The following is a 14,279-nucleotide window of genomic DNA, read 5'->3' on the forward strand; positions in this document are numbered from 1 at the left end:
AATATAACCTGAGTATTCTAAAAATATATCAAAATCTTTATAATAGATAGACAAAGTTCTAAATAGTTTTGAAATACGCTCTCATTTGAGAAACTTTATTTCTAACTTTAGGGTATTCTTTTGCTACTGAATTCCTTTTTAAAGTTTTTTCATAAATCTGTAATGCAAAATATCAATAAGCAATAACGAAGTAATTCTACTACAATTTGATGAGATAATTTCTAACTTATATCTGATTTTTATATCAAAGAATTTAGAAGAATCCCAAAATGTGTACTTACAATAAAAAAAAGAAACAATGAGGATTTACCTCACAGCTGAAGCAAATTACTTCGGTTTAGGTAGTAATTTAAATAAATGCGCTACAGCGTAAAGTGTAGATATTAACCTATTTAAATAACTTTCTTATGTATATATATATAGATAGATAGATAGATAAACATATAGATAGATAGATAGATAGATAAACATATAGATAGATAAATAGATATTCCAGATTCACATATAAAAAATCGTTTGGCAATAAATTTTTCTTTCGGACTTGTAGTGGCAACAACAAGGCAATTTGAAAGTTTCTTCAAAGAAATGCTTTCTTCTTTGATCGTTTACTGAATGAAGTAATGTGCTAGTTTTTCTGAAATATTTAAATTTGAGTGTCGTTCTGTGATTAAACTTTTGACTAAAGAAAGTTTTAATCCCAAAAAACATAAAATAAAGCTTGATTATGTGTATGGTGATTCACTACCTGCCTATTCTATGGTGGGAGAATGGTTAAAATAATTTTACATTAGCCGAGAATCTGTAGATGATAGTTTTCGTGAAATTTGACCATTGGAGACTTCGACATCAGAAAATATTTCTCGTGTCGGGTAGGAAAATTTTAGAGACGGAGATTAAAATTCAAGGAGACAGCAGCAAAATTAGTCAGTCTAAAATAACTCTTTTCATCGTTATTTATGAACATCTTCACATGAACAAAGTGTCTAGGAACCCCGACTTCTTTTAGCAATTTAATAACAGCAACGTGTCAATGCAATTCAGAAACAGCATTGAGGTTTTAAATAGCTTAGCCACCCTCCTTACAGCCCAGATTCAACTCCAAGTGATTATAATCTCTTTTCTAAACTGAAAACTGATATTTGTGGAAAGAGATTTAATGATTAACTTTTACAGAGACACATAATTCCTCTTTAAATGATGTGAAGAATATACCGATGTACAAGGAGATCATAACGAAAAATAAACTATTAAAATTTTCTCTATTTGTTTTATAAAGACCTCAAAACGCCAATTTTTGAATCGTCCTACCTCTATGCCTTTTTTACAAGCTTAACAATTTTTTTATGAATGTGTACATGAAACAGTTTAAACAATAGCTGTTTAAAAATGTTTCATAGTACTGACTGCAGTTAGGTACATCTGCAGATAATCATAAATTTTTTTAACTTGCAGGATACACAAGGAGGATAAATTCTTCTTCCACGTATATTCAGAAACAGCATTGAGGATTATGATTGAGGAACAGCATTCAGGATTGAGGGTTTAAGATCCTGTACATTCCATAAGCAAGAAGTGCAAGTTTTAAACTACTGTAAAATGTTAACATTACTTTATGCGCGCCACATCCCGCGTACAGTAAATTCCTCAAATTTAAGAGGTTAAGTGGCTGAATCCCAACAAAGTTAACATCTTCTTTCATTTTAATGTACACTTTTCAGAAACACGGCCTTATTTCCGAGTCATTTACAGCAATCGAAATCAAGCACTGATCATTCGAAACGCTGTGAACAAGGACTGGGGTGGTATTTTTCTTCCTCCGTTCCCTCGGAGCAAACACCATCATTATTTTTCCTTATCCTAAACTGATTTTTCATTCATCGGTTTACTAGCCCTCGAAAATTACCGCGCTGCAAGAGGAAGCACGAAGTTCTAAACATAATTTCCTTTTCTTTTCAATTTATTTATTTATTTATTTTTTTTTACAAGCTGCTACTTCAGGAGCACAACCTCTTGGAAAAAACATGAAACAAAATTCAAAATAGCACTCTCTTCGTGATGTAAGGGTTTCGTGATGTAGGCGCCGTGTTTTATTCAGAATTGCTTCTCCATTTTATTTCTTTCTGTATTTATTTATTTTGACTCTTAACGGTAGTTCGATGTTTTCTGCATAAATTTGAATTAAGGCGAACAAGGAAAATGAATTTATCTTTCTGATCGGAATTAGTTTTTATATTTTGAAACTTTATAACTTATGCCTTCGCATTTGTTTCTGATATATGTGTGGGCTGGAGATTCACTACAGTAATTAAAATTAAGAATGACTAAACATACTGACGATTATTAAAAGGGTTTGCAAAAAGCCTATGTAAAGGTATTTATAGAATTAATTGCATTTTAAAAGAAAACACAGATTATTTAGATATAGGTCAAATCGTTTAAGCTTTGATGAACGTTGGATACTAAATGTGGAATGAAAATAATATACATTTAAGTGGGAGTTACGCTGAGTAATTGCTCTTTGAATCGCCATGATTCGGCATTAACTACACACAGTCTGATCACAGTTAATACCTGTAAGCCTTTTTTTCAAATTTTGGCACCTTTGAAATTTTCGGATTTTGTTAATAATTACTTCCTTCTTTTACATAGATGTTTTGCATCTATTGTAATGCACTTAAGCTATTGTTGTAATAATACTTAAATTCTTGTTCTGAAATACTTCTCAGGGTATTTCAGTGTATTTAATTATGGCAAAGCACACTAGAGCTATCTGCGTAAGGAGAGGGATGCCTTCGTTGAGTACTTTTTAAAGGAAACTGGCTCGTATACACGTTACACATGGGGAAAACCACGAAAACACCCATGCAGCCAGCCCGTTCGCGGGATTCCAACTTTAGACCGAACTACCAGGTAAGTTCAGTGACTTTACCGCTCGGCCGCTGGTGGCCGAAAACACTTCTCGAAAGCAGTTTACATATTTTATAAATTCATTCCGTATATATGAGCCAGTTTCCTTTGGAAATTTATCTACGGAGGCGTCTCTTCCCTTAGCCAGATAGTCCCCGAGTGCTTTGTCGTAATCAAATAAACCAAACCTAAACATGAATTACTTGTCGATAAAATGATTGTGAGCTTAACATTCGCAAATTAAAGTTTACTAAATATGAAATTTTTACGAAGTATTGTTTACGTTTTTATAGAAGCTCAAAGTACGAGTAATATCCCATAATTCAGTTCAAATCCCAATAATTTTCAACACACGAGAATTTGAAAGATGCAAATCAATCGGTAAACAGAAATACTCAGTTGAACGGCACAAAGATCACATGATACACATCATCGGTCACCATAATATACATAGATCTCGATGCACTCTAATGGTTTATATACCAAATGAACCATTATTGCAGCTGGAAGCAAAGTTAAGTTTCCTGATACCAAAGAGGCTCCTTTGAAAGCAGATAACAATCGAAATACTCAGTCTGACACATCATTTTGAATTTGTTGTTGTTCCAGCCCTGTTACCTTGTAGGGTTTATATTTATTTTAACTAACATTTATTTTAAGTTTAAACTATCTTTCCTGTCAAGCCTTACTTTCCCCTGGAACTGCCAATGCCAGAGTATGTAAATTTCAGTAGAACGCGCAAGGATTCAAATTATCAGCGGAAGTATTCTGATTTAAATAGAAAGGAAACGAGTTCGAGGTGTTCTTACTTCACGAGCGCGGAGGTAGTTGACCAGAAATTGAAGAACCCCGCGTTTCGGCCTGTGTGCTTTTCTGGAAGTAGTGTTAATCGTTCAAGTGATCTTCAAGTTTGCTGAATTAGCAGCTGTATTGTAAAACGCGGTGAGTTAGTTACTTTTAGAGAGCCTCGTAGTAAGAGTCTTGTCTTTAGTTTCTTTTCAGGTTATTATTTTTATTTGACCGCCGAGTTGGCGCAGTTTGTGAGCGTCAAGAGCACGCACTTGTAATTTATTACGTTGAATAAAAAGGGACTTAAACCCTTAACAAGACTCTGTCTTTTATCCAGTTTTCACAGTCACCTCTTGGTTGCGCGCAACGCTACAACCTATAGCTAGAATGTTTTTTGATGAAATTTAATTATAAAAGTGCATGAGAACGGGAAATTGTAATAATTTAAAATTGTTTAATATTGTAAACGTTCCGTTATTGTTTGTTTGTTGTCGAGTCCGTATTTCATGGAAGAATTATTGCCAGAGATCTCAAGTAAATTAGACTTTTACTTCCACCCTAGTTATGAGAGAGAGCACGCCGGAGGGGGTCCGAGGATTTCCCTCCCCTCTCCTCTACAACCGAAACACAGGAGAGGACTTTCGGCTCGCCATATATTTAGAGTGCCCCTATACTACCAAGACAATACACGTTTATAAACACTCATGCCCTCTCCGGGATTCGAACCCGAGCTCTTCAGTATGGCAGTCGGAGTCACTAACTACAATCCCATCTGAGCGGCAAACATCTTGAAATGAAAACACGATTGTAATAAATTTTAGGTACATATTTCTTTTTATATGTGCAAGAACTATTCTGATTCTTTCACATATTTCTATGGAATAGAGAAACGTAAATCTTGATACATGTTTATTTGAGAACTATGGCTTTTCAAAAACCAAGTAAAAAAGTAACTGTTGCGCTTAATTATTCTGAATGTTAAGATAATTTCATGTATTAATTGTTTTAGAGCTTTATACCCTTCAATCTTTAGTTTTTGAGAAGTTAGTTTGAGAAGTCTGAGCGTTAAATCTAGAACTGGTTTTCAATATATCTGCAAATAAATTCATTTTGGCTCTCCAACGTTTCATTTCGAGGGAATTGGCGCAGCTTCTATTTATTAGAGCTTATTTTTTTTTTCGAATTATTTTGATAATACGAAAACATTCAAATATGCTGCCAAATATTTACAGTATTTTTACAGCATAATTGAAAGGGCAGACTTTCGAAATTTTGTCGCAACTGAAAGCTTGACACTGAAATTTACTGCTGAGCTTGAGTCGTCGTTGTGGAGAGGATTACAGGAACGCCTTGTGAAGAGTCTTACGTAACCATTAAGAAAGATTTTAGCCAGAGCACCACTATATTTTAAGAATTTATGGCTGTACTAATAGAAGTCGAAAATATTGCGAATAAACGACCTTTGACCTGCGTTTACAATGACTTACATGAACCTGAACCACTTACAACAGCTAATTTTCTGTTGATCGGATAAAAAGCTGAATATCCATACAACTTTGCTGAGTTGTAAAGTTTAATTAAAGGAAAGCACTATCAGACAACAGTTATAAAACGGAATTTGAAAAAATGGAAAGTATCTTCTTAATTTAAGAAATACTCATTTCTTCGATACACCTGAAACTAAGAAGAATCTTAAAGTTGGCGATATAGTTTTTACTTGAAGGAAAACCCAAATCTCAAGTCCCTTTGGGATTTAGGTTGAGTTTTATGGAATTTATTGATAATTAAATTGAAAATTTAAAGTATTTATTGCATTTGTGCTCGACTGAATTTTAGATTAAAACTCACAATGCAATGTGGAAATAAAATGGAAATGAGGGATGAAATCTCAAAACATGAACTGCAAAATATCTCATAAAATGCTCATAACGTGAAGTGCATGTATTGCTATCATCGCATACTGGATATAACTGCAAGGACGGGCATGCGATCGCGCTTTCAGAATTTTAAACAGACAGAGCTTGCAACTTGCATTTTCCGTGTTTAATTAGAATAAAAAAGCGAACCTACCTGACAGACATATTTATTATAATCTTTGCTTGCATCAAAAATGTAGGTAGCCAAATTGTTTAAAAATATTCTTATTAACCATTTTCTTTCCGAATGTTCTTTTGCTGTCCCTTCAGTAACGCACCTCTTTAATCTCCTCAGTGTTCACCAATGGAGGTAGTATTGAAACTATGAATTAGATTGAAGACGCGTTAATCGCTTGTCCTAAGTGGCTGCGCAGCCAAAAAACACGCTTTGATATAAAAGGTGTTTTAAAACTGGCGACACTGCAGAAAACATAACTCGACAGCCTCGCCTTTTACGTTAGCTAAGGCTGAGTTAGGTTATTTGAATCTAGCAAAACATACGAGGGCTATCTGCCTAAGGAGATGAGTGCCTTCGTGGAGCACTTTCTATGTAAAACTGGTTCATAATCACGTTGTAGTACATGGAGAAAACCACGAAACTAACCAATGCAACCAGTCCGTTCGCCTGGAATCGAATTCAGGTCGAACTCTGAGCATTCAGTGGCCTTAACCACTCGGCAACTAGTGCAGCCCTATTGGCTAAGAATGTTTTTCATTGTGCATATGCTTAGTTATGGCTATCTATTCAAGTTTTGAAAAAAATTAAGAAAAATGGCATTCCGTTTTGATCTTCCCTTGTATTATTTCTATCCAATTTATAAAGAGTAATAATCCTTATTTCTGATTAATCTTAGTTAAGATGGTCATTCTTAGTTTTTAACATTGGTACCTTCAGTCCCATTATCTTAACTGACTGAACGGTCAGATATATTTCATGATTCAGAAGCAAAACATCGAGATGATTTAAAAGAAGAGATCCTATCTTAGAATTTCAAATTCGTCACGACACGAGGAAGTAAAACACGAACTGAAAAGTCGTGTGAAGTTATTGAGTTTACTTCGTGACTCGGAAATATTTTGACCTTATCAGACTGCATAAAGAAGAGTGTACTAGACCGCGCGAAAAGGCTAAATCATGCATCTTTGTTTTTAGTTGTTCTTGTTAGATGAGGATAAGATACATTTTTGCAAAATTAACTTCCACTTTTTTTTTTGCACTGCATTTTAGTATAAACACCGATCTGGAAAGGAGCTAGAATTTTCTGCTCTTATTGACCCCTTTTAACTTTACATGTAATCTTTAAGTGACTAATCTTTTTACAATAGCAATCTACTTTAAACAAAACATGCTTGTTAATGTAAATCTGTAATACAGACTTGAAGATAAAATTAGGAGTTAAGAAAGTACGTGTTTTTACATTTCATAATCATCTTATAGCTGCAGTGGAGGCCACTAACATCCTTGCAGAAAGAAACAGTTTTACATCTCTGCAATAACAGACTGCTAAGAATTAAAGGCAGCCTCATAACTATGGATATTGTAACGTATTTTGCAGTATGTAACAAAATAACAGATGATCTTCTTAGTAAAACATAAATTTTATTTTTAGTTTACGGAGATAGATAATTTGAATACAATCTTCTAGTTACAAATTTTTCATACATCTACTACTGGTAAAACATTCAGAATTCTAATTTTAAACAATTTCTTACGTTTCTGAGCAACGGTTACATCATACAAATATGGCGTTGCCACTTCAATAATAAATATAGTTATTTGTTAAATAACAAGATATTACAACCTCTCCTCCCCTCCAGATAAACTTTAATTTATAAATACATAAATATGGATATTGTAATTTATAAATACATAAATTAAAGTTTACAATTTTTTTCAAAACAACAGAATATCAACACAACGCATAATTGAAATACTACATATAATATAATAGTATACAGTAAGGAAGAGAGGAAAGAACAAAATACGTATTTTTTATCTATATAGGGAAATAAATTATTTAATCAGGCCAGGGAGTACGACTTAATGCGTCTACATTTTTATGGTTTTTACCACTTCGATGAACGACCTTGTTTTATTGTAGGGTTGTAGTACTAGTGCCCATCTCATAAGTCGTGGATTTAGACTCGCATTATTTTGAGCCAAACTAGGGGATTATGATGGGTCATGATGAGGAATTTAATATGCCCGTCTAAATAACATTGCAGTATCTTTACAGCGAATATTATGGCGGTGCATTCCTTTTCTGCGGTAGAGTACTTTTTTTCAGTTTTTGTAAACTTCTTACTGAGGTTTAATACTGGATGTTCATTGTCTCGTTCATCTATAGCTAAAATGACACCCATACCAGAGTTTGAAGCATCAGTTTGCAAAATAAATTGCTTATTGATATCTGGTGCATGGCCTTTTAGACAGTTTCTCCTTTAGCTCTTCAAATGCTTTTGTGCACCCTTCTGTCCAATTTATTTTCTCTTTTTTTAAGTTTCCTTTCAAAGTTTCGGTTAAAGGTGATGCTATAGATGATAACATGGGAATGTAATGATTATAATATCCCGCTAATCCTAAAAATGCTCTGACTTGACTTTTTGTCGATCAACTGCCGCTAGCCAATACGACACGTTTAGTAAATACCGAATATAACCAGCTCTAGTCAGTGTGAAGCATTTAATAGATGCCGGATATATAACTGTCGCTAATCCTGAAAAGATTAAATAAGAATCCACTGCAGTAATTATGATGGTGAACACTTACGTCATCAACTTATGATATAATTATAATACGAAACGATTCAGGAGAATGTGCTAATAGAAAGGTTCGATACATTTTTGGAGTGAATGAGAAAGCAGATGAAAATGCATCATGATGAACATGATGCACAGCCATACTGGCACACTACTACTGGTACACTACTTTCAATTCTTTGACAGGCAGATGAGACTGAGCGCTAAATGTAAGCATGCAGGGTTTTATGTTTATAAACTATTTATCTTGTTATTTTGCTTGTATTATGACTATCATTTCTACTTTCTTCGCCTTCTACCAGGATACAAATTAGTTAATATATATAACAGCAGAGTTCTTGAACATAACATAGAGCTTTTAATAACGACAGCTGACAATCTCAATCCTATTATCATCCATTTTTTACGTTTGCTTGAATGTCTTTAGCCTTTGTTAGTCATGTTTGCTTGCTTGAGTTGAGGATCTGAGCCCAAACTTATAGGCAAACTTTATATTATGATTATCGCATTAAATTTGACTTTAACTCTTGTGCTCTCTTTTAATTCTGCAAGCAGCGGAAGTCATCTGCTATTACACTAATTTAGTAAATTTGTTAGACAAAAAGACTTACAAAAAAAGGTTTGTTTTAAACTTTGTCCTGTGTCCAGTGAAATAACACTGGACACAGAAGCAGACGGGGCAAAAAGTTACCTAATCGGCTACACGGAGCCAGACAAAGCATTTAAAAGGGTTAGGTTCCGTACAAGCACAGCTTTTTCTTCATATATAATGGGCATTCGAAAAGCAAAGTTTATGTTCTACGACAGTAGGATCCAACCCGCATATAACACTAAGCAGGAGCTCAAGCAGAATAGAATTAGTCTGCTAAATATTAGACTTGATGCGGAGAAGGCTGCAGGGCCACATAAGTTTTCATGCGGTCATATTTCTAGAGGCGAAAATCAATGTTGATCGATTCTAGATGATGATGCATCTCAGTTCTTGTTGTTTCTCGTATGTTTCATAGTGAAAATTATTCATATTAACTGGTTATCTCTGTATGCATACTTGATTATCACCAGCATATGACCAGAAAAAGAATCTTTAATGAAAAGAGCATTGCGTTTGAGAATTCACACAGTAAACTGATCATAGAAACCACAGAAACCAGCCTCATAGAAACCAGTAATGGTCTCGTGGCTCTAAGAAAAAAAAACTACTGGAGATTACTGGAAACAAAAGAAGCATCGAAGAGCTAAATATTGCTATACTGCCCTACTTGTGACATTTATAATTTAATATCGATTTTCGTGATCCATCTGCCCTGACCTTCTTAAGGCACGTGAAATTTTCCTCAGGTTCCACACCTTTCTGTTACTCACAGGTCTTGGTTACAACATTTTGGGGTCCTCGTCTATTTCTTTCAAGGATCCGCAACGCCCATTTTCTGTGATTACAGAACAAAAAGAGTGGATTTTAAGGCATCTTAAATTAGGCGGCAGTAATCAAGCCCTAGCTACTTGGTGTTATCAAAAGTATAAATGTTTGCATTATGTTTTATATATGCTGCAATTTAATGCACGCAAAGTGTAATGTCTTTCAAATCGAAAATGTGTCCCTATTGAATGTTCATGAAATTGATATAATATCTTTCTTCCAGACCGTAAAAATTAAGATCATTATTTCTATTTTTTCAGTGTTGGGCTCCTGTTAAACAATGCCCCACCAACGTCGAAAGGTTAAATATAACTGAATACTGGTAACTCGTCCCGGGTTCGAACCCTGGAAAATGTGTAGTAAAAAACATGTGGAACCATACAGCCAAGAAGAGGTTATATGGTTGATTTTCGGGGTTTTCTTTATGTGTAGGGTAACACGAGCCATTTTTGCCTTAGAAAATCTTCCATGAAAGCATCTCTTTCTTTAAGCAGACAACTCTCGTGTACTTTGCCATATTCAAATAACCTAACCTAACCCACTGAACTATACACTATAATAACGTGAAACTTAAGCGTAGTTTTATTCCAAAGCAATGACTATGCCTTAAATCTCAGATTTTTACGTTTTATGGCTGCAAATTTTCAGTAGCTTAAATTTCTGCTATGAAAGAGGGGAAAGAAAGACCAATAGAACGAGTATAATTAAATAAATACAACAACTCAACCGGCACTCCATGTTAATTATAGTAGACTTGCAGATTAAGTTCCTATGAAGAAGATTAAAAAATGGCGTAGTAGTTTTTAGTTCACCGTAATTTATCTCTTTACACAAATGCTTAATACCCTTGTTAAAAGAAGTTGGATTAGAATTATAAAATGCTGTTGTTTAGAAAACAGACGTTTAGATACAAATTTCCGTTTCTTTCTTTTTATTTTAATAGTAATTGGTCTTTTCGCTCTAAACATAGCCGCAGGTTGTTCTTTATAATGCAAAAGACAACAAAACAAACTAGAACTTTTTATAACTCCTGCGTCATTCTATGTCCACATGCTCGATTACACATTTCAGATGCAATTCTACTAAAATCAATATATGAGGTATTCCTCCCGCCTTCGCAGTGTAGCGTTAAGCACCCTGAGCCGGTATTTTAGAGGTCCGTGGTTCGATTCTCGGCGAAGTCGACTGCTAATTTTTCATCTCGTCTGCTTCCAAAAAAATACCTAATGTCTCTATAAGTATTATAACAATTTTCAAATTCAGTTAATTTTTTATGATGAAATGTGTTATAAAATTTCTCAAGTTCATCGTTTCCTTGATATGGAAAAGAAATATTTATGATACAAAGGTGGTGATCGATGACGATTATACTATAATTTGAAAGTTTGGGAAGAAGCGTTAACTAATGAAATGTGTAGTATCCTTGCTCGAAAATCTGCGCACCCACCATTTGTTGTCTCATTTACAGACCTGAATGATATAAACAGATGTTTAAGAACATCTTATTGGTGGCTCAAAGACAATTAATTATCCAGAAGGATATAAAATACTTGTAGTAAGTTTTTGTCATTTCCTTCGTCAAAAAAAAAGTTTCTTATGTCACCAAAGTTATGCTAAAAACACCTAAAATTTCGGTTTTTCTTTAAAATAACATCTGACCCAGTACTCTAAACACAATACTTTGATTCTGGAAGCTTTGGAAAGCTAATCCTCAACTACTGTACAAATTATCAAATGCTGATATCATCCTAATTCTTTCTGCTTAAAAGCAATGTACTTTCCATATTATCTCATGCATGTATAAGTAATATTTTTAAATACCGCTCCCACGTTAAGCTGTAAGGCCATGATGAAGAACTCAGCCTTGCGACTTCGCGTGATTATGGACCATCGTCACATTCCATGCCTTTTCGAACACCAACAAAACGGTTGATGCGCAAGTGCGCTCCGCCTTGAACTCGGAAGTGAAATTTAAAGAATATCACAGAGTACATGTTATTTCTTCATTGCCCGCCGTGTTGAATGAACTGAATCTTACTCTTTTATTAATAAGAGAATCTGCACGAAATTGAATTTGCCCTCACTAGCTGAGCTGTGGTTTCTTTCCCTCATTTGGGTGTGATATCGTTATGAGGTCATTTCAGGCCTCCGCAAAGGTTTTCCAGTTCAAAGTCTTTGTCTGCAGATTCGATGTTCAGAGACGAGGAAGCTTTTTTGTGCTTAATGGTCCACTAGATCTCAAGATTCAGTCGTATGTTTGAATCACGTTATTCACAATCATGTGCATGACATTGCTTTCCGCACAGGCGATTTATGTAAGAAAAAAAAATCGCGTCTTCAGTGCGTTATGATGGAAGTTTTTTAATTATAGAACTTTTCTAAGCATAATAGTTTCTCTCTCTCTCTCGTTTTTTTTTTTTTTTTTTTTTTTTTTTTTTTTTTTTTTTAAACTTTAGGCTAAAACATTCCAGAAGCTATCTAAAGAAGCTAGTTTGCTACTTTATTCAAATGAAAATAGAACCAGACTTATGTATGTAAATGTATGTATGATTATTGTTCCCTCAAATGCTTACAGGATATGATTACTGGAAGTCTTAAAATAAACTACAACAGGTAAAATGCGAATTAAAAAAGAGTCTGTATTTGTAATATAAATGAATCCTTCTGCTGAATAAAAGAAAGTATTCTGAGTATATTCATGTAGTATAATAATAGCCTAAAATAATAAGGAATTCAATATTGTTTCGTGTGTATTTGAACGAACCTAACTAGAAATGTCCATGCATTCGTTTAAGATGACTTTATGCCATGGTAATTTATTATTTCTGAACTATAAGATTTGATTCAAAGTAAGTAGATCTTACACTAAAGAAACTTGTCTGAATTTATAAGGTATTTTCTCATTCTTTCCAGCATGCCTTCGTGGTGTAACGGTAGCACACTCGGCGCGCATTCAAGAGGTCCATGTTCGAGTTCCGGAAAAGGCACTGCTAGATTTTTACGTCTCCTGTTTCAAAAAATAATAATAATAATAGCTTTACAAAGGCGCCTGAATTAAAAGGTGGTGAACGATAATTCGTAATAAAGGGGAAGTATATAAAGTATTTTCTCTCTCCTTCCAGCATGCCTTTGTGGTGTAACAGTATCACACTCGGCGAGTATTCGAGAGGTTCGAGTCTCAGAGAGAGCACTGCTCATTTTTTACGTCCTCTCCTTTAAATTATTAAAAAAAAAAAAAAAAAAAGAAAAGAAAAGAAAAAGAAAAAGAAAAAAAAAAAAAAAGAAACCTGTTGACTCTACATATTTACTTTTGGAGAAAAGAATCAGAAATTTAACGTGACTACGTTTTAAAAACGGAATAAAATTTAAATATAAAAAAATGTACAAATAGAAAGTAAAAAGTGTAAAATTTACATACCTGAGACACAGTTTGCTGAATCCTTTGAAGAAAAGTAACATGATTAAAAGATATTTTGTGATGATTTGCACAAACATAGTTTCCTGAGCCTTCAGAATAAAAGTAAGATGTGTAAAATAGAATCCATGATGTTTGCTGTAGTGTTTCAGAAATTTAGTGCAGTCATTATTAGTTAGTACAATACATCAGAAGAGAAAGTTCTGAGTATCTCTTCTTAAGTATTAAAAACATAAAAATAAGAAATGTAATATTCCAACTAAACTAAATATAATGAACAGGATGTTTTGCATAGACATAGTTTGGTGAAGTTTTTAATTAAAATAAGATGAATAAAGAGAATCCGTGATGTTTAGCACAGTGTGTAGAGAATATGCCTGTAACTAAATGTATCTCGTGGCAAATCCTCAAAAAGAGGTGTAAGCGACTAATCACTACGTCTATAATGAAGAAGAACTTTAGAAGGGTATTAAAGAAAACCTTTTATTTTAAACCAAGTAAGTTGAACAGAAGGCACACCTGGTGCTTACATATCAGCCAGCATTTATGGCGTAAACTCTAAAAATATAACTCTAAATTTGAAACTAAATATAAGAAGCTATTAACTAAGGGATATTTAAACGTAAAAATTGGCTGTTGAGCTGCACTGTCGTGACAACAATGTCGGAAAGAATAAAGCAACTTTGCATTGTGGCAGGAAAACGGAAAGAGAGAAGTGACAGTGCAGATTCGGAAACTATAATATCTAGTTAATTTAAATAAATACTTTGCAAATGTTTCAAAAAGTTAATACAGTCATTAATAGTTAATACAATATATTAGAAGAGAAAGTTCTGAGTATATGTTATTAAGTTTTAGAAGCATAAAAAGTTAGAAATGTAATATTCTAACTAAACTATATAGAATGAATATTGTAAGTGTTAAGTCGATTTTAAGTGACAGAGAATAGTATCCATGAAGGCCTCCTGAGGGAACTGATATGCATATAAACTCAAGTAGGCCGAGAAATATGTGTAACTTTACTTTTGGAGAAATGGAAATGTAATATGGATAAGTATTTCAAACAAGAGGGAAT

Source organism: Stegodyphus dumicola, chromosome X2 (genome assembly GCF_044657685.1).
Source record: "Stegodyphus dumicola isolate Sdum_Otavi_A_Nest chromosome X2, ASM4465768v1".
Lineage (NCBI taxonomy): Eukaryota > Metazoa > Arthropoda > Arachnida > Araneae > Eresidae > Stegodyphus > Stegodyphus dumicola.